The sequence below is a fragment of the Plectropomus leopardus genome, chromosome 5 (genome assembly GCF_026936395.1).
Source record: "Plectropomus leopardus strain MGB_pleo_1.0 chromosome 5, ASM2693639v1, whole genome shotgun sequence".
NCBI lineage: Eukaryota > Metazoa > Chordata > Actinopteri > Perciformes > Serranidae > Plectropomus > Plectropomus leopardus.
In genome coordinates this window covers 9,687,960-9,710,176 of record NC_142180.1, presented here as the reverse complement: position 1 = coordinate 9,710,176, position 22,217 = coordinate 9,687,960, and the positions used below count along the sequence as shown (strand labels likewise).

At 39.1% G+C, this 22,217-nt stretch overlaps 1 protein-coding gene across 11 annotated transcripts in view; it reads right to left on the bottom strand.

Annotated features, from left to right (window-relative positions):
- Nucleotides 1-445: 445 nt before the first annotated feature.
- Nucleotides 446-22,217, bottom strand: part of LOC121941133 (uncharacterized) — a 213,990-nt gene continuing 192,218 nt past the window's right edge. For 4 of the 11 annotated variants that reach the window (XR_015776582.1, XM_088077472.1, XM_088077470.1 and 1 more), the window contains 5 exons: nucleotides 21,491-21,563; nucleotides 12,640-12,746; nucleotides 5,466-5,551; nucleotides 3,655-3,780; nucleotides 446-1,981 (listed from right to left, as the gene is read on the bottom strand). The gene's annotated coding sequence lies outside the window, so the exon portion shown is untranslated. Of the gene's footprint in view, nucleotides 1,982-3,654; nucleotides 3,781-5,465; nucleotides 5,552-6,021; nucleotides 6,131-12,639; nucleotides 12,747-21,490; nucleotides 21,564-22,217 lie in introns of all 11 variants that reach the window. The other 7 variants (XM_088077478.1, XM_088077477.1, XM_088077475.1 and 4 more) reach the window with 6 other exon arrangements.

Below are 22,217 nucleotides of genomic sequence, written 5' to 3'. Positions count from 1 at the left end.
TGTGTGTGTGTGTGTGTGTATGGGTAGAGGAAAAAGACAGGCTGGGGGGTGTGACTCTGATGTAACAGAGTCAGTTTCATCACCTGAGGCATCGAGGATGAGGAGGAGAAGACAAGCAGAGACAGAAGGGAAGCGACATGAAGAGTCTAAAATGACTCTCTCTCTCTCTCTCTCTCACACACACACACACACACACACACACACACAGAAACATTAGGTGTCACCTTCCATCAGTAGCCTGTATGGCTGTGAGTTATGACCACAGCTATGTGATCATTTACACTCACTGCAGCAGATCGCCAGGGGCTACTGTTCTCTGTGTTGTGTGTGTGTGTGTGTGTGTGTGTGTGTGTGTGTGTGTGTGTGTGTGTGTGTGTGTGTGTGTGTGAGTTCACAGAGATTTTGTCTGTTGTTCGAGTGTGTTAGCATATGGCTGAACATGAACCCAAACTGAAACTTTTATTTTTTTATTTTTTCTCATTGCAGAGACACACGTTATTAGAACTCCCATAGGGCTTAAACTGCAGGCATTTAATCTTAACTAAATTTACATTCAAATATAAATATCACAATATCGTCTAAATGATCTATGATTTAAAAAAAAAAGATGCAATTTTAAGATAAATAAAGGTTTGTTCTAAAGGAAAACAGTTGAAACCATTCCTTCAACTTGTAGACTGCCTACTTTTGTTCTTTACCAACAGAAATGCTATGCTGGCAACATGAAATTGGCCATCGTAACACACAAAAAAGTTCTATTTAGAAGATAATGCTTGACTTTCCAAAACTTCTGTTGAAGTGGAGCAAACCTTAAAACCGTGTTCTCCTGGCCACGAGTTTGAGGGACTTTGGTTCTTAGCGCGATGGTTCTTTAAGTTTAGCTCCACCTCAGGGTTCCAGTGGCTTCAGGCTACATCCACACTAATACAATTTTCATTTTAAAACAGCATTTTAAAATTCAAATATTCTCCCTACACATGAGCATTTTAGCACTGTTTCAGGAATAATCTCACTGGACCAATGAAGATGTGGAACTGTTACAGAAAGTAACAAACAAGTATTAGTCAGAAAACAGACTGGTTGCAAAACAAATGTGAAGACATATCAGAGTGGTACCAGGAGCATCATCAATTAGTGGAGAAGGCCATGGCCACGGGAAAAGAGGACCCACACAAGAGGAATAAAATCACATGAGGTCTGACACTATAATGTTTTTGCTTGGTAGGACCAGATCAGGGAATTAACGTCTGTGTCAGTTCCTGCTCATCAACTCTAAAACACAATGCTGTAATTTTCAAACTAAAACAGCAATATTTTTTAAAGGTCTCAGTTTTGGGGATTTGGAAAGACTGTGGCGTGGATGGATGCTTAATGTTAACTTAGCAAAAGTTGTAAGTTTTAAAACAAAAACGTTTTAGTATGGATGGAGCATATAAAAGATTTAAGAATTTTATTCCACGACAATTCCTCAAGAAGTTAAAGGGACATACCTGTTGCTACATATAACCACCAACCCATCACTGCCACCACCACCACCACCTCCAACACCACCCAAAGAGAAATAGACAGAAATAGACAGTAGAAATCCACATGAAAGCTGACATTGCACAGTGTCAAAATCCATGTGAGTTTAATTCATATGTCATGTGAATGAATTTAAGTCATACATTATTGTGCAAATGTGAACTATAAGGAATATAGCAAGAAAACACCTCAGAAACAACATGCAAAAACATTTTTCATCTGTATTATTTCAAGGTTTTTCTGTGCCCGAGCATTTTTTCCAAAACCTCAGTGAGCTTCAGTGTGTCCTGTCCAGCTGAAGAATTCGCCTCAGTTCAGGTCAGGTCATTCCAGTTCAGATCAGTTCAGCTTGATTCAATTTAATTCAGTTTGCTTCACCTGGAAATGGCTCAGACCGCTGACAGCAGGCTCTCATTTACTCTCCATCTCTTGTGCTCCGACCGGCTTGATGTTCCACCTACAGGGAGACAGAGAGGCAGCGTTAGTGTGTGTGTTGTTGAGAAGAAGACGTACAAGATTCAGGTGTGTAAATGTAATACCTCTGGTGTAATCACACTGCTGTAATATGAAAATCTCCAGGAAGTCTACTTTCAGGAATAGGTGGGAAAAAGGTGGTGTTTAATTTGAAAAGAAACTCTGCGATATAAGCATGCATTTGTGGAAAATAATGTGTTTTGTTTATTGCACGGGAACACAATGACAATGACAGAAAAACGTTCTTGAAAATGATGTAGATACAGCAATAGGATGAGGTGTCTGTCAAATCAATGTCCTCACACACACACACGCACGCACGCACGCACGCACACACACACACACACACACACACACACACACACACACACACACACACAAAATTCAATCATGTCTCTGCTGCTGCCTCGGGGGGGAACACAGTGTGGAAGCCCCACTATAGTGGAAAATCACCTTTTCCATGTTATTTTACTCAGCAGCACCTACACTACACACACGCACACACACAGGGTCGGGCTGCATTTACACCAGGAACCAAGAGATCTGATTTTTTTTTTTAACCCTTTGTGGTGCAGATCTCACACCGTCATGGCTATCTCAGCCAGAAGAGTCAGTGAGGAAAGTGATTTTTATACAAGCGTGAAAAAAAATCTGTGCCTGAAAGAGCTAATTTGATCTTGTGACAATAGTGAGTTTGGTGCTGTGAGCTTTCCTAGTAAAGTTTGATTCATCACAACGCTGCACTTGACTGCCAACATATAACTGATATAGAAAAAAGAGCTTTTAACCCGTTGAAACCTTAGCAAAATGACATTTTTCCCCCAAAAACAAGGCAGTAATTTAAGAAATGGCCCCAAAATTAGCAACATATGAGTAAAAAGTTGACAAATAAATTATTTGAAAAAAAAAACAAAAAGAGATTTAAGGATAAAGAAATAAGTAAATCCAAAAAAAGTCAACTAAAATTAAGCATAAAAGAAAGGTACAATCCATATGTATATTTTAAAAGAAAGATGCCTGACAAGAAATGCAAAAAAATTAAATCAGATAATAAATGCATTCATTTTCTGTAACATATTTTAAAGATATATTTTGTACTCGACATTTATTTCTTTTTTTTTCTTATTTATTTTGTGTTCTATTTCTCGCTAACTTGTTTATTGCCGTTTTACCATATTTTTAGGAAAATCCATCCAGTTTGTTTAGGCTTCAGAGGTTTAAATGTTTTTGAAAGGCATCTAATGAAGCACAAGAAAACTAATGTCGAATCAGGTTTTGAGGGTTTAAACAAAAACACAAAAATCTCAAACTTTTGCATCATTTTATTGGGTGTACCATCAGCTATATTGATATACAAGAACTGCAAGTGTAACTGTGATCATTTCTTCTACCTTATATATTATAAAGTAACATATGCATTATTTATCTTCCCAAAAGCCACTCTGTTCCAATAAAGCTACAGAGTTCTGTAAAGTGGAGATGAACTTTATAAGCACATTGTGGTACTCACCATGATATTCCTTTATATTTTTATATTTTCAATTGTCACCTGCTCCCTTAACTTTGTGTTTTCTTTTACATAAAATAAAGACATTTCCACCACAACTTGGTACATTAAAAAAAAAAAAATCAGCAGAGGGCCACCCATTAGCTTACCTGGTAGAGCAGGCAGCCCATGTACTGAGGCTGTGACCTTGCTGCAGCAGCCAGGAGTTCAATTCCAACCTGTGGCCCTTTGCTGTGTGTCATCTCTTCTCTGCACCCTGTAACGCTTAACCTGCCCTGTCCAATAAAGCCAAAAAAGACAAAAAATAATAATCTTTAAAGAGAAATGTATATGCCCCCCCCAACCTGTCCTCATCCCATCTTCAAACACCTACATATCAAAATATCCTATGCCAGGTACCCTCTTGTTACAGGTGTTGTGTATTTTCAAAATACACTTCCAAAGGAAATATACAGTTTCTGCTTGTTACATGCGGTCTTTTTCAAAATAAACTAACAATGTACGTAAAAAACCTTTTTTGTGTCCTTGACTTTAGGCAGCATTAGCACATGGTTTGGTTAAAAAAATAATCATGGTTTGGCTTAAAATAAGTTTGCTTGCTACTGTAACATCGGGTGACAAATGGGACAAATGTCATGTGACATATCACTAGCTTGCTACACATACTAGCACACTACATTGTTATTAAAAATCACTGCATTGACGTTTGGTTTCATGCAGGCAACGAACAGAGGCATCCTGGATGAAAGTCTAGAGTTTGTTGGACCCATCCACCTTCACTCATCACACACCCTTTACAAACTTTTTCCCTCTTTGTACTGCCAGTTTTGCCCGGCGCATATCACACCACCCTTGAATGGTGTCTCTTTGTGTCACTTTCTGACACCAGTGTCTACTGACACTGACATAGTTGGACATAAGTGTCATAAAGCTTTTTATATTGAGCTTTCAAAGCAACTTGAGACTAAAAGAGCCACAAAGAAGCCAAATTATTTGCATCCAAAGTTGCAGAGTTTTGGTCAAAATGATTAAATATGCCAAGTGGAACAGTTCTTCTGCAAAGACACCAAAGTCATGAATTAAAAAAAGCAATCAACATGGATACAAAGCGCATAGGGCATATTTTACAGCAATGTGTTTTTTCCATTAAGTGATTTAATTAATTTGTCTACCCTCAATTCTATCTACCAAAAACACAGTGTGTTATTGCTACAAAGGAGGAGTTCACTGCTGGACAAACATTATATGAAACTAAATGAGCAGATATGAAGCAGCAGTGAGTGGGGGATCTGTGGTGTTCTGCTAATGCTACAGCCATCTGAGAGGCCTGTGGTGTGATTCAGACTGTCAGAGAGGAGCGAAATAACATGTTGAGCATCTCGTCAAATCGCTCTGGCTTTAAACGGCCGCTCTCCAGAGTGTGTTTAGGAAATTAAAGGCCAGGGATTTTTTTTTTCATAATTGTCTATTTTATCATTTTATTACAGCTAGCTTTCCACTGATGGGTTCCCTTTATGATTTATCAAATACAATTACTGCGTGACTTATTTCAGGAGCCTCTCCATTGCTGAGGACCATTAGTGTGTGTGTGTGTGTGTGTGTGTGTGTGTGTGTGTGTGTGTGTGTGTGTGTGTGTGTGTCAGCTCTGGTGTATTTAAATAGCATTAAGTAATTGGAAAAACACAAAAAGAGGCTGGAAAAGCTAAATTGTCTTTGTGGATTTATACCCCCACCCCACTTTTTTCTTCTCACTGTTGCTCTTACTAAATATTCCAGAAGATTCTATTTTAAAGGTAAAATAAAATAAATTTTAGATGATTAAAGACGTTTAACTTATACAGAGAAACTAATTTGGAACAATTTCATTTTTCTGCTGCTAAGACATTTGTCTAGGAAAGAGGAAACAGACAGATAGATATGGAAAAAGAGAAGGAAACAGAGACAGGGGTTAATTCCATACCTTCCCCTCCTTGTTAATAAAGTGTAGGTGGCGTCCCGGTCAGTTCAGCTAATTGAACAGTGGAGATTACAGCAGCCGCTGCTCCTCTGTGAAAAGAAAGCCGTGTTCATTAGTCCTCGCTATATAATATTCATTCTCTGTAGAAATATGTAGATAGTAATCTGTGCAGAGAGCCGCTGGGATGATTTTAAAGCTCTCAACATGTTCTGCGGTCGCAATAACTCAAACAATCATCGTCAGAAAAATTACAGGTCTTGGGCTGCAACCCTGCCCATGTTCATTATATCTTTACTTTCCTGCTTGAAAATGCATTTACTGAAAAGTTTAACTCAGTGATTATTAGCTCAACTATGGCAGAGCCTCAGTAATGTTGAAGGATTCCTGAGTGAAAAGAGCTTCAGATGAAGTTCAAATAACAGCTTCTCTGGTCCCAGGGTCAGTGGTGAAAGAGGCACTTACACCCATTTAAAGTATATCACAGTGCAAAAATACTCTGTTACACCTTTTTCCACTAAAATAACCATATGGATGCAAGGTTTTTTAAACATGGCAATACCTTTCCCATTTCAAGTAGACTGTGTACACAGCTCTGTGGCAGAAGAGTATGCCTTTGTGCGTGTTTGTTTTTCGTTGTTTTTTTCTTGGTGTTTCACGTCACAGGCAGGCTGCAGAACAGGTTAGTAAACAGAAGAAAGCAGCATGGAGGCCAGTGAAAATGTAACATAAATTCTTTGTCATATCTCTTACTTAATCAGTCTTTCGTTTTAACTTGGTGCAGGCTAACTTGGAACGACATTTGAGTGCTGCTTGGGGGGAGACAGATGTTTTTTTTTTGTGGTGGCACATTATTGCATCTTGCCGTGCTAAAATTTGCACGATGTCATGTTTCGATCAATTCGGATCGGAACTAGAGCCAATGAATGCCTCATTTGACTTGGGTGTGAATGCCAATTGTAACCTTTCTCATTACAAACAAGTGGGAAAAGGGTATATTCTCTAAAAGCAGCATTACTACTATGTAAAAATACTCTGTTACAAGTCCTGCATTTAAAATTTTAATTGATAAGCACTACATAAAGTTAATACTTAAAATACCAAAAGCAAATACTTATTATGGAGAACTGACCTTTTAAGAATAATATATATTATTGAATTATAATTGGTGATGCATTAATACATACATCACTTTAATACTGCAGCTAGGAATTGTATAGTTAGCTGTTATTACTTTATATACAGCTGGGTAGCTTAATTCATGAACATCAAAATTTATAAGTTGATTTATATTTTTTATTGTAATAACCAAAATCTGCAAAGTAACAAGCAACTGATGTTGTCAAATAAATGTAGTGGAGTGTAAAGCTGCAAAAAATTAAGATGCTCAAGTATAGTACAAGAATATGAAAATTGTACTTAAGTATAGTATTACTGTATAAGTAAATATACTGGGTTAGATTCCCCCAAAAAGATTTTAAAAAAGTAAGTTATGAGCACATCTCTTGCTCAGAAGATGTCTCAGCATTATTGTATGAATTCACTTATTTCATACAGGATTATTGCTAAGTATCTGTTTCAATATTCTGATATACACTAAGTGGCAAAAAAATGGCTTTGATAGTAATGGTGCCGACACACTGGGTATAAAAAGGTTGATGTCAATGTCTTGCAAAGCTTTCTACATATTCTATTATATTCTTTTCACTACAATTCATTCTATTATTAGGTTTGTGTCCGTATACGATAGAAAAATGACTGTGGAATAAAAATTATTCCTGCTGTCGCTGTCTGTCCTATTCTTTGACTCAAAGCAGATTGGGTCAGTATTTAAATGAACACACTGATACATTATGAATCAAAGGCTCTGTTTTCATCTAAATGTTCTGCCAATTTTAAGAAAATAAGTGTGCAAAACAAGATTACATAATTAAAAGAAACACCAGTAACCCTGGTAAATGGTGGCAGCCTCTGGCATTTATTATTATTATTATTATTATTTCCTGGAATTTCATTTGTGTCTTCACACCATTCTGCTTTCTTTTTTTTTTTTTTTTAATGTGTGTGTGTCTGGGGGGTTGCTGAGGTAATGTAATAATGTCAGGGAGCAATACGCTTAAGTCTTATAAGAAAAAGCTGTTTTTTATAAATTAAACTGCACCCAACTGTCTTGTATGTATGTGTTTCTAAACAGGTGTATGGAAGCCTGGATGGGACAGTGAACAAACAGCTGTGACACTGAGCCACTGATCTGGTTTCCTGATGCTGCAGTTGCTGCAAATGGAACTCCCAGCACGTCTTTATCAGGACAAAAACAAAACCCTTCTCCGCTTCTGTCACTTTTCTAACCCCATCGAACCCTCTCCACTCCCCGACAACCCCCCCCGCATGCCCCCCCGCATGCCCCCCCATTTTCGGTTGCTCATCCAGCTCAGTGGGACCCTCTCTCTCCCTCTCTCCCTCTCTCTCTCTCTCTCACTCCCTCACCATCTCTCTACCTCTCTCGCCCCCTCCCTCAGGGCAGAAGTAAACCACGCCTTGAGGCCCTGCTCCCATTGTGTGTCCTCTGCTACTTCTGTTTGGGGCCTTTGTGTGCCGCTAATCAGCCGTGGGGCCATGCTCAGCCCCGAGTGTGTGTCTGCGAGTGTGTGTGTGTGTGCGTGTGTGTCTGTGTCCCTTGCCCTCATTACGTAGCCACACTGGGAGGCCAGCATGGGAAGTTTCTGCTGCACTATACACCTCCCTCCATCCCTCCATCCCCCCTTCTCTCTTTCCCTCCCATAGCTGTCCATCACTCGCTTCCTTCCCCCATCTCATCTCGCCACCCTAAGACTTAAAGCTACACTGGCCAACACCTGTTTGGGCCTAAATCCTGCATCCCTTTTCCATGATAAATCTTCTCCTCTTAGCTATTTGCTCAAATTAAAATCTGTTATTTTTGTGTTTAAATGGTTGAAATACTTAACATTTCTCTTGCACATTGATACATAGTTCAAAAAGAGTATTCCACACTTTTAAAAGAAAATGTTTGTCCGAATGTGCGAGCTACCTTCAAATTTTAAGTTGACTAAATTTGAGGAGGCAAGTTGAGGTGATTATGTAACAATGGAACTTGTCATTTCAAATGCAGCTAACTTAAAAATTGAAGGCAGCGCAGACGCTAACTTTTTTAAATGAAACAAACTGCGGAGCCTGGGAGGTGCCATGGAGAGAAAAAAAAGGTTTTTGATCAGGACCTGGTTCAGTGTGGTTTTCATGTTAAACAATGTAATCTCCCATTTTTTTGCATTTTAATAGATAAAATACATTTTTCAGAGATTTTAAAGTGGGTTTCAGACAACGTTGAGGCTTCTCTTAAAATGCGTAACATGCTTTCATCACAGAAGGAGGTGCAAAAGTCAAGAATCCGTTGTTAAGCATTGCAAATGACCTTTTCCTTTACTCTTTTAACTTTTAAACTGAAAGCTGTGTATTTGGAAGCCAACTTCAGCATCGTTTACTTAAAACAGGTGCATTGTATTTCAGGTTTCAGGGAGAATGGCTGGTCTATTATTAACATTATGCAACTTTAGGGGGCGATGACACCGAGATGCATCACGCCAGTCATGACCACTCCAAAAACACCTTGGAAGTGCATCTAGAAAAACAGCTGGGAGCGTGGCTGTGCAAGTGCGGCTGTGCAAGCGAGGCCAAAATTGTGAGCACGCAAATTAAGAAAAACAAAGGGATTATTATCAATGAAATGTATCTTGAGGCCACGCAATAGGTTCTTGTTCGCTCGATTTAGTAATACGTGGTCTCGATTAATTTTTTTTTCTCATGGCACCAAACAGATCTTTTAAAACGAAATACACCTCAATAAGTTCACTTTTACTTTACTTATTAGTGAATTACCTTGTTTGAAATATTACAGTGGACATGGAATGATTATACACTGTACATGCAAAATATTTTAAGTAAAGTTTCAAGGAGGCTTTTTATGTTTTTTAGCCTTCATCTGTGACAAACCCTCAAAACAAGCAAAACACCTTGTATTGCTGTATCTCCATATACTCTATACATTATTTTAAACAGTGCATAACAGTCTATAAACACCGAAAGCAAACTGGGCAGATTTTATCTGTTAATGAAGGCCAATAAATGAGGCTGGAAGCTCTGGAACATTGCCACGGACTTTCTGATATCATAAGTCAAACTACCTTTTCCAAGATCAAAATTGAACCTTCAAACTCTACTTTTTTGTATGTTTTAAGGGTTGATTGTTATGACAGGTTTTTACAGTTGATCTAACATTCACCAAAACATTACATTGCAATTTAAAAGGTTATATTGATTCCTAGGATATGACAGTATGTATAATATTTTGGGTGTATGACTTTTTAGTTGAAGCAAACAAGTAAAGTAATCTGTGGCTATAGAATAAATTAGTATGGAACTCAGTAAGTATAGTTAAGTATACTTAGTTTCAGTCTCTCCCCTCTGGAGAGAGCTTACCAAAGACTGGGTCTAATAAGCTGAGAAAAAGTATTTAGTCTCTCCGGCAACAAAGCTTTTACATGCTTTGGATGAGTCAGCTGATGATGTGTAGTTTTCCATATGATGACGATAGTACGCTGTCAATGAAGTGCGTTCTACGTTTCACCTGTCTGAAGGACAAACTTCCTGCTTTGTGGACACTACATTTGAAATATAGTCTCATTATGGACAGAAATTCAAAGGAACACAGGTTCACTGTACACAACACACTGCTTGTTTGATTGGCGATTCTACAGTAACCAGAGCTCATGGTACAATAATGGAAAGTTAAGGACGAATTGAGGGATTATCTCTGATAATTTAATCAGTTTCGTTGTTACTGAAATGCATGAATAAGCTGCACTAAGTGAACTGTCCGTTGCTCTTTATTGCTCCCCTCTGTCACCAGCTGGGTACCCCCTCACCCTCCTGGTCCCCTCCTCCTGCACTTCACCTCCTTCTCATCTGTCCATCCCTTCTTTTCACTCTTTCTCTCCAGTTTCCCCTCCTCCTTCTCACATCCATGATGTATCACCTGTCCGTATGTGTGTGTGTGTGTGTGTTTGTGTGTGTCTTGGTGCCCGATGGGGTTTTAGCCACTGGAGCTCTTTGACTTGAGGACAAGCGTTGTCTGTTCATCGCTCATCTAAACACACACACACACACACCCTGGTCCTCTCTCTCTTTCTCTCTTGCTCTCTCTCCAGTCAACAGCTACACTCCTATCTCAAATTTCAGTGTGGGACCAAAAACTTCTCTTGCTCTCCCTTTGTCAGTCACCCCTCCCTCATTATTTCCTTCACATGAATTATCACACAGGTCCGTCATGACCCATATTTGTGTTATGGCGCAAAATGAGGCTGTTAGTTTATCACCATTTTCACAAAGGGAGAAAGAAAAAGAGAGCGATAGTTTTTTCTTTCCATCAACTGTCCCTCGTGTATCACACTGTAGCAAAATATGTCAAGTCATATGCCATTCCTTGTCAAATTACTAGTCCTGTTAGGACATTAGGATGGTGCAAGTGGAAGTACATAACATTCCTGCTGTAAGATTTACTATTGAAGTGCCTTGGTTCAAGGCACCAAACCATCATCTGTCCAAATGGCGCTGCAGATGTCAAAAAATGCCTTTGTTCAGCCCACACACTCTGCAAATCAAACTAATTTCAGCCACTTGAATCTGTGATCTCATAGTTTTGGCCACTTCCCCAAATTCAGCGGCGCTGTTACACAGATCAACCAATAAATCAAGAGCTTCTCCTTCAGGCACAGTTCACTCTTCAACATAACAGTCCATTGCAACTCCTGTGTATACTGCACTAATCCACCTCTCAAACTCAATCTTTCCCTCAGTCATTAACAAGACCCAGAGATTCTTGAGCTCCTACACTTGCCAGCAACTTGCTCCCAATTCTAAAGGGGGAGAAAAACATTTTTTTTAAGCAGGGAATTGTGGCTTCAGACTCCCATCTCAATTGGTTCACACACAATGCCAACAGAACATCATCTACAAAATTAGAGACACAATTAAATAATAGATTTGGCAAAGCCCAATACCCACCTAAAACATATTTTTTTTTGCCTATGAGAGGTTTGAATGACTCCTCAGGGATATATTTCTTAACACTTAAGCAGACACCCCAGTGAACATGATCTGATGCCTTCTCCAAGACCCAAAAGCAAATGTAGACAACCAGGGCAAAATTGCTACGGGGACTTTTCCAGGGGACTAAGAACCTTTTGAGGAACTAAGGATAACTGTGTGACAACAAGAGGAAGTAGGAAGTACATGTAGTTCCTCTACAAAGAAGCAAAATTGATTTAATCTGCACTGCTCATTTTAAGAGTTTTGACAACTCACCAAAGTCTCCTTTCCAGCCCCTCACATTAGCTTTACCAAGAAGACTGTCAAGAAACTGCAGCAGTTAGTACGTTTACATGCACATTTAAGTCAAGCTTTCCTTGTCCCAGTATACAAGCACCGGGGAAAATCGACTTATTGATGGAAGTATGTCGCCATGGTAGGTGGCGATATGCCCCCTTTCAGCTAGTTGCTATTGGACCTTCTTCCAGTTGACCTATTATGTTGCATACCAAAAAAGTTAGCAAGCGGCAAACAGGTTGCATGTAAAGAGGTTAAAATATGGATAACTTTTTGGCACTGTACATTTTGCACATACTCTACCCCTTTGCTTGGTACCTTTGTCTTTCGCTTTCTTCCCCTCTCCTTTTGTTGTTTTTCCTGGCTTTCATCTACGATCATTGCTGTTCAACTTCTGGGTCAAAGCCCCGCGCAGGGACTATGGAGCATGCGCAAAGCACGTAGGCCAGTTCAAATCTGGTTGAGGTGTGTAGATGAAAGAGCGATGTGATTCCAAACCGCATTATCTTGATGTGTTAGTTTAACTTTGAGAAATTTGATTTAGTACGATTTCTAACACGTTTACATGCATTTTAATAGTTCAATTTTAGTTGAACCGACACAATAACAAGACTATTTCTAACATCATATAAACAAAGTGAATGACAAGAGCAAAATTTAAGTTTCTCAAAGAAAAACAAACTTAAGCCAAATGCTAAAAAATGCAAATAGCTTTAACGTGAATATCTGCATTGGAAACCCAACATGGAGCTGAGAGAAAGTAATAATAATAGCTACTTACTTACTGCTGTGAAGGATTTCCACTGGATAAAGGTGACAAAAATGCTGCGACCTTAAAACATCCATTAAACCTCTTGAGTTTGGTGCAGGGAGGCCAATATGGGAGCTCTGTGTGTGCAGAAAAAGATGATAATTAGTGGTGACTCAAGGCTTCCCTGACCGTAATCCCCTGAACAATCTACACTCATACAGGTGCTCACTAAAACCAATTACCAACAGAGGAGGAAGAAAAGGGGATTATGAATTATTATAATAAAAACATCAAATAACAGTTAAATCTCATCTTTTTTCCTTATTCGGTTAGTACATATACAGTTGTCTATTACTGCCTTTAGTGCGCATGAGGTGTCATTTTCCATTAACAAAGAAAATAGCATATATATTCGCAGTACATCTACACATCAATTGGAGTTGGAGTTTGTTTGCTTTTTACATTAAAGACTGCTCTGTAGGTGTTTTATAGAGGAAAACACAACCAACAGGCAGCTTAGGTATTAGCATATATAGCTTGCTGCTCTCATATGTTTACAGAGCACAACAAAAATCACAACATTACATTTCAAAAGCTGCATTTTTATGCCAGGATTGCTCTCAGAAATGGTAATTGAGCTTTGGTTCAGTTCATGGCTAATTACCCCTGTAAGACAGTCTCTGCTATGTCTTTTGTATTCGTACGTGTATCGGTTTCATTATGTAAGTCCAGATATTGTGTACAGTAGATCCAGTATGTGTCACTGTGGTATTGTGTACCACAGCCTCTGATCCCCTGTATGGTTAGCAGACCACAGAGCTCTGAAGGGGCTTTTACAGCTTATTCAAATCAGCACTGTTTTCTATGTGGGCTTCTATTAGTTTAGCTTATGGTGGCTTCAAAGTGAAGATCTGGTATGAAACTAGACAAGAGGAGAATCAAAGGTAGTCAGTCCATGCCCGTGTTTGACTAATGACTCAGCAGATATGTGATTTTGCCACCACTGATGAGAGCAAGTTGATCCTAATGATTTAGTGACCATGCCAAACTCAGGCTGTTCTAATGCCTATACGTTTAAAGTAATAAACCAAAATTTCTGCATATCCTATGTAATGATGAGCCAATAATTTGTGCATAACCCATATTTTTTGGAGGGCTGTGATCAAGTGACAAATACACTAACTGGAGTGAAGAAGAAAGCAGTCCGGAGCAGTCTAGTTAGGACGAAGGTTGGTGGATGGAACAAAAAACTTTCGCCTGGAGACGTGTGAACTTTCAGTCAATTTAAGGTATGTTTGTGATAACAGCAGAAATCAGCATGTTGGGTGATTCTGATATTTCATTTCAAAGCCAAAATCTAACGATACGGATGACATGACGATATTATCATGCATCATATTCTATTCTATATTCTATTTGCAGTTTGTCATAAAATGATCTGCCTCCATAAATGAAATATGCACACCTAGAAATATACTGCTAATGCTTTCTTTCTGCCTATTCTCTCAGTATTTCACATGGACATTTTGACTGCTAAAAAGCAAGAAAGTAATATGTAGGTTATTTACTCTTTTAGTGCCCATTGGGGCAAGTTCTTTGGATTTTAATGACATTGTTACCTTCACTGCACTGCCAGCATTCAGACTAATTATTTATTTTTTAACCACAGGAAGGCCAGCACTTAGGTATCTGCTTTTAGCCATGTCAGGTACTAAACATTAAGAAGAAGCTGACAAAAGTAGCTGTCTGACATGAAAGCATTTGTTGCATTTCAAAAAATTTGGAAGAGACATTTCAAACAGAAATAACAGGATTCCTGCTTGGAATAAACTGACTCTGAGGGCCAATCTAACATATTTTGTTGCTGCAACAGTTTTCATGAACCTGTCAAGTTGTTCAGACTTCTCAGAAAAATGAATTCATGTAACTGTCGGACCTGTTGCTGCAAAGTGACATCATAGGGGCCATTGTAAAAGCCTCTGCAATTAATAATAACTATACATAAATGTATTCACACATATACATATATATGTGTGTATATGTGTGTATTACAGGGTTATAGCCTGTGTGTTGCTACAAAGAGAGGTTGAAATTATAATCGCAAAAAGAAAAAATTGAATTATGAAATAGCAGGCTGAATTTTAAAAACAAAATGGGATCAGATCAAATTTTCTACAATTTCAAAATTCCAATAAACACAAGATTTAAATCTGTACTGTGACTATTGTCATTATTTTTTCCTTTCTTAAAGATTACTCATATTCTGATGTGTCACTGGGTCACAGGTGACGCAGCTATTCACATAATTTTTCATGTAAAGAGGAAATGTCATCAATACACGAGCCATGAAATGAGTAACATATGTGGAATGATATGATGACAATAAAAAAAGTTTTTAAAAAAAGAGCTTAAAAGCCATAATTCTTGAATCAAGTTTCTCTTTAGTGTTTTATATGAGTTGTGATCAAAGTGCAATCATCTAATTCTGACTTTTTGTGTTGTTACAACTATTCAGGATATTAGTGTTACTTTTTTTTTTAAATGATTATTATGGCATTACAAGCCATCAGTAAATCTCCAGGTTGTTGTGCTTGGAGTAACACTTTATCATGTTACACACTGTTCAAGTGAGTTTTGGTGAAGATGGAGGAGCAGGAGGAAGGTGAAGGAGACACACTGAAGTGAGCAGAGAGAAGAAAAAAAAAGAAAAGACTCGAGATTCTTGCTTCATTCCCTCCTAACTTGTAATGGAGGTTTGATTAGCAAGCATGTAATGTACTTTACCCCCACGGATGGAGGGGTGGTGGGGGGGTGGTGGTGAAAGGAGGCGAGGGATGGAGGGAGAGGTATAGCAGGAAGGAGGAGGAGAGTATATAGGCTGCCCTCTCAGCAGGTCTCCTCATCTCCCCTCCTTTCTTCACCACAACTTTATTCCTCAACTCCCTCAGACCAGGGCATAAGTCCCCCCCCCCAACTCGCATAAACCTACTCACCTCCTCAGCCAACACATACACACACACTGAAGCCTAGCACCATCTCTCCACCACCTCCTCCCCCCTATAACTGCACCATGCTGTGTAAGCGGTGGGTGTGGGTGGGTTAGGATGGGGTTGGAGGTCAGAAGCAGGAAGAGTTTTTTTCTTTGCTCGCCCGCCCCCGTTAACAAGCTGCATGTCTGCATGCAGGAAGTTGTTTGTGCACAGACACAATGCAAGTTTATTTGAATCCAGCAGGGTGAAGTCGGCTGTGTTGTCACTCAGCTGCTTTTAGGGTTAAAGGCTAAAGAAAATGTTGAGGTAGCATCCATCAGTGTGTTGCTTTTACTGGCAGAAAAGATCAGGAAGCCTCGCAAAATGCACATATTTAAACTTTCACCCATATGCACCCGACAACTAGGTTAAAAAAGTTTTTTTTCTCTTGCATTTTACCTAAAGGCATATTTCTTTTCATTTCTGCAGGTTTGTTGAATTTTAAGGGTCAATAACAACTGAAATCAATAATGTCACCACTGACTTTTTAAAATGTACAGCATCAAAAATTAATTTCCCTTCCTGAGAAAAAGGTTTGACTCATAGATTTTTGCTTATTTAGAACACTGTAAAATCTGACAAGTTGATGATGAGTTAAGAATTTAAGTAAATGTAACGATTAATCTTAATTTATCTAAGTTTACTTAAAAATTAGTTATAGCTAAGTTTTAGCAACAGTACAGCACTTGCAGTAAAGCAAGTTTACTGTGCTATATATCTGTATTCTGCTGAATGCCAACTAGTCAATCATCTTTGTATTTCATAAACATGCTAACAAACTTCATCATTAGCAAAATCCTCTTTGTTGTGATGAAGTTAAGTCAGTCTAACTTGGTTTTCTGAAGTTGCCAACACCTAAGAACAAGGTAATTTCACTTGTCGTTGCAACAACTTTACAAAATTATTTAAAAGCAGCTAAATCTCAAGTAAATTTAACACTTAGATATATTGTGAACATAAATAAAGATTTGTAGTTATGTTACAGTGCATCCTAACTTTTATGCCCTATTGTACTTCAAACTGTGGAAGCAAAATACACAGAAAATGCAGTTTTCAAGTCAAAATGTATCACCAGTCATACATGTATATGTGTGTGTGTGTGTGTGTGTGTGTGTGTGTGTGTGTGTGTGTGTGTGTGTGAACAATACAATTTCTCTTCATCCCTCTGTGCCTCCCACCATGCCAGATCAGTGTTTCTCTTCCCCCCTCTGTCTCACTGTGCTGTCGGCTCGGGGTGTGAGCAGAACAACGTTAATGTGTGGAGACACCTGACAAGCCCGCTGGCCTTTAGGGCTCAGCCTAATCACTCTGGACCCAAACCCATCGGGAATTAAACCTGCAAAACCAAACAGTCACTGTGGGAGCTGGCTGGCATCTGCTGTAGCCGCTCGAATGGCTGCCGAGGGAAAGGACGCTGCAAGTTGCACGTTGCTGAAAATGTCATGTTCATTAATCAGATTTATATGCAAACCTGCAGCATTGGAGACATTTTATTATCATCATTTTTAGAAATGTATACATTTTCTTGAAAAATTTGAGCCTTGAAAAGTCTGAACATGGGGAAGTTTGTGCATGATTTGACGGTTCATGTTGCGGTTTTTGCCTCATGTAAATGTCAAAAGCCCAAATTATTTGCATGCTGAATGCATTGCCAATTATTTTAAAGTTTTACTGAAGAAGAATATATCACAGGAAACTCCTACTATTGCTACCTATGTCAGTAATTCTACACAGGACATTGATTTTTAACTGTGACGGTAAATCTGACAGTAACGTCACAGTGTTAAATCCTGCACACATGCACAAACATATTCATGTGCCATTGTGTTAAATTTTGTCCAAAAAATTATAATTCTGTATGACCAGGCAGAGTCTGATAAGTGTGGGCTTACACCAACATAAAGAAGGTTTGACAGCCAGAGGCCAAGAGTCAGTCTGAAGATGTCGCTGTAATGTGTTTGAACTAGCATTAAAGCTCTTTCACCAGCATTCGGAGTACAGTAGTGCGTTAACTTTAAAATTAATGGGGATTTTCCAGTGTTTAAAGTACAGTAGCTTGTTAACTCTGGTATCTGTTAAGCCATGCTGGGCCCCTCTCCACTCTCTCTCTCTCTCCAGATGCCCTCATTAATTTTAGATTGGCTCTAAATGAGTCTCCTTCATCGTGGCCGAGGTTTTCTAAATTAGATTCATTTATATTTAAATTGTGAAACAGGCGTGGTTAATGAGAGAATCATTATTTTTGGGGTTATTTCAGATGGGCTGATAGTTGGGCAGCTCAGTGCTGTGTGAAGTGAAGCCACCAGAGGAGGCACACATGATGTGAGAAGTGGCAGCATTTGGGCTTTTCATTTTCTCTGACTTACAGTAAAACCATTTTTTCACGGGATTTCAAAATAAAAGCATTCTTGGTGGAAAAACATGGATTGACTGTAGGTAAGATAATTAGGGTCACACTAAATTAGCAAAAAAAGAACAAATGACTGCTTTGGTCTGACCCGTTTAATGTATTATACATTTGTTTCTTTATCTATGTCGAAAAATATATATTTTTTTACTGGTAAGTACACAGTCAAACCTGAGAAGTTTATTTTAAGTTAATTTAAGTCAGACTCACTTGGTTTACTTGCTAACACTTAAAAAAGAACAAGGTACTTACACTTGCCTTTTTTAAAGTAGCAACAGCTTGTCAAAGAGTGAACTTAACAATTAGATATAAAGTAAAAAAAATAATGATTAATAGCTATATTTACTTTCATTTTTCAAAGCAATCAGCTTCCAAGATTATCTTAAGAATACTCAACTTGTGAGATTTTACAGTGTACATTTTCTGCACCTTATGGAAAGTGTAATCAGCCTAACTGTCATACATGCACATCACTGTTTGTTTCCTTCGCTAACACCTAATTAAACACTCTTAAAACTAATGTGTCATTTTCAACACATCTGTGTGGTTTTCGGCACCCCATGTGACAAAAACGCATTACAAGGCACACATGTTGACTTAACAGGTGCCTCCATCGACACGCGAGACCCCAACAAAGCAGCGGGATGCCTCTCGACCTAAACTGCTAAAATTGGAGTGTTGAAAATGTCACATCTGAGGAAAAGAGGACGTTAGGTGGAACAACGAAGCTTCCCCCTCCATCCCCATGAACCCATCCATCCTTCTCATAAAAAACACAAATCACACGGCGCTTTACAGCTGTACGTCTCCTCACAAGGCGTCCTATAGCAACCCCCAGCTTCTCCCCGCCAGGAATTTGACTGTTAGGAATCTAAGTGCCAGGCGTTTAAAACCTGAGGAATGCTATTGTTCTGGTCACAGCTGCACCAGCGCTGGCCTGGCTACTGCTGCCACTGTGTGAGTGAGTGTGAGGAGGAGGAGGAGGAGGAGGGGAGGGAGGTGGTGGAGGAAGGAGGGCGGGAGGATTCGAAGGTGTGAAAAAGGAAACTTTACGTGTTTCTAGTGCTCTGCGGTCTCATGACAAAGCAGCGCATAGTTGACAGCGAGTTGACACATTCCTCAGGCCTGGATGGTTGCAAAGCTCTCTTCACCCTCCCTTTCTCTTCCTCTATACTCCTCCAACATCATTCATCCCACTTTAAATCTATCTTTTTATATTTTAAATCAGATAAATGTACACAACACATGCTCAGAACTGCAGAAGACACTAACTTTTGAGGATTCAGTTGTTGTGGGTATGTTTTCGGTAAATGCACTGTAATTTAGGATGAAGCTCTTTAAGCAAAATACATATTAAGGCTTCTTTAAATACGTAATATATTATAGTCTGTAATAGAGGATGACATGTTGTTGACTGTTCACAACTTAATAAGAAAATCAGTTCAATACAGATAATTCAAAACATCCTTAGTCCTCACAATAGACACAATAGATTTGATCACATCACACCTGATCTCACATCTCTGCATTGACTTCTGGATAGTTTCAGGATAGAATTGCAAATGATTACTTCCTGCCTCTAAATCGAAGTATCTCTGCTGCTAGATGCTGCTTTTATTAGTTTTGTTTAGTCTTGACTTCTAAAATAATTTAAAATAATGCATTAAAGGTGCTCTTCCATTAAAGGCAAAATGAAAATATTCATTTTTCTCTGCACATGCAATTTGTTTGATTTTTTTTTTTACACTCTGATACAGTTTAAATGACAGTCTAGACTTTAGAAACCTTTACAATAAAGGGTAAATACAAATCGTTAAAGGGATAGTTTGGGATTTTTGAAGTGGGGCTGTATGAGACACTGATATATAGTCAATGTATTACATACAGTAGCTGGGGGTCGACGCACCCCTGGTTTGCAGAAACGCACCCCATAGTGGTTGATATCACAATGTATTTTTGCCACTTTAAAAATGGCCAACCTAAAAAATCAACATCAGACTAATTGGACACTATATTTAGAGTATTTTCACCGCTTTACTTCACCATCAAACAGCCTTTTCATTTGGCACTGCTTTTCTCATCCTCCATTGGTCAGCTGTTTGGGTCAGAAAGTGCTGTTAGCGGCTGTTATGCAACCCGATTTACAGAACACTTCAAGTTGAAAACACTCTTAATGCAATGTCCACTTAGATGGATATTGTATTTTTTAGGATGCACGCCCCATCTGTTTCTGCAAACCAGGAGCGCACTGATCACCAGCTACTGTATTTAATATACTGACTTTACATAAGTATCTGAAAACAGCCCCACTTGAAAAAAATTCTGCACTATGACTTTAAGGTTCAGGCACCAGCTTTTTATGGATCTTTCAACCACATGTCACAGTTTCCTTTAGCAGAGTTTGTTTTGTTTTCACAAGGAAAGTTTGGTTATTTAGCTCAAACTACTTACAAACATGGGTAATATGATTTGAACTGGGCTACAATGTATCTCCATGGCACCTGTGCATATGCATGTGTATCCTTTTTTTATTTTGATGGGTGCATTTGGAAATACCTTGTGTCAGAGTACTGGAGCACACTCTAGCACTCTGGACCGTTCATACATTTGAAGCGCCATTTGAATGTACCGTTTGGTGACAGAACACCACACTCTCGGAGTGGCAGAGCGCACTCTGGGTGTTCAATCTGAGGAGACGGAGCAGCAGAACGCCAAACGGAATGAATGTGTGATTAACTACCTTGGTCGTTAGTTCATGTAGAAATAGACAGCTCTGTGTCTTTAAACAACAGCTCTCTGTTTAGTGTAGAACGTCAGTAAAGATTTACAAATGAAGCACTATATAAGCATTATATCTCCACTGATATTAAATGTGTTATATACAGTGAATAAAGATTTTTTTTCTTGATTGCTGTTGCTTTTTATGTATCTAGAGGTAACAAATAAACCAGCCTCAGGCTTTTTCTTCCCTTTCCTTGCACAATATTACTTGATATATTTTGTTTCTGACGTTAAATGGTTTTAAGTTTCACTAACTTTCAAAAAAAAAAGTTAATGTACTATACTGACTGAAGCCATAGATTTATCTCTTTTGAATATACTACTACACCATTGATCGCTGCATACAAGTGTGTTCTATATATATGTGAACCAGGGGAAGACGCAGAAGCAACAGTAGTGAGGTGGCAGGGCTCCCCCCTCTCTCTCTTTCCCTCGCTCTCTTTCTTTCTAGTAATTACCATCCAGCTGCTCCGAGGAACAATGCTTGGCTCTCTTCCAGACGGCTGACTTCATACACTCTGTGCCACGCTCAATTTGGAGCGCAGCGGAAGCTGGGCATGACTGGCACCCTCCAGGGCATTGCCGTGTCTCTCTATGGGACTCACTGTGTGTGTGTGTGTGTGTGTGTGTGTGTGTGTGTGTGTGTGTGTGTGTGTAAACCTACCAGTTCCCAGTTGCCATCCGGTTCATGCATTGTCCCGGTCTCTTGATCGTGTCTTCACTCTTCCGTTATGTCACTGGAGAAAGAAAACACAATGAAAAAAATAATTAAGTTTGGGGTTTGTTTAAATGAAGTAATGATCAGTGACATGTTTGCACAGTGTAGTACAGCAGAGTGTTACAGGGTGACATGAGAGAAATATATCATATTATTTGCAGTATTTAGGTGAAGATCAGGGTAGAAGCAGCATGAAAATGAAGACAGGCGCTTGAAAAGCAGACTTTGACAGGTGATCGGTGCTGCATGGATACACCAAAAAAAATGTTTCAGTGTATATCATAGAACGAATGTGAGTGAGTTCATGAGAGGCAGATTTCTCTCAGCCTTGGCGGAAGGCTGCAGAGACTGAAAGTTAACAGTGAATCCTTGCACACCAACAACAGCTCGCACTGCTTCCTGATACAAAGTTGTGTTACCAGGCAACAAGTACCGTTCATGCTAGTTACTCGCTGAATTTCTTCCCTTACTGCACTGCAGTAAAGTTTAGTTGCAGAAAGTTAAAGCTGACTCTGGTGTTAAACTGAAGTGAAGGTTTGGCTAAAACTAGCACCAAATCTACTGACAGCCATCTGAATATGAAGAACTGCCTCATTATATGGGTCGAAAATGCACACATGCATGCACGCACACACACACACAGACACACACACACGCACGCACGCACGCACGC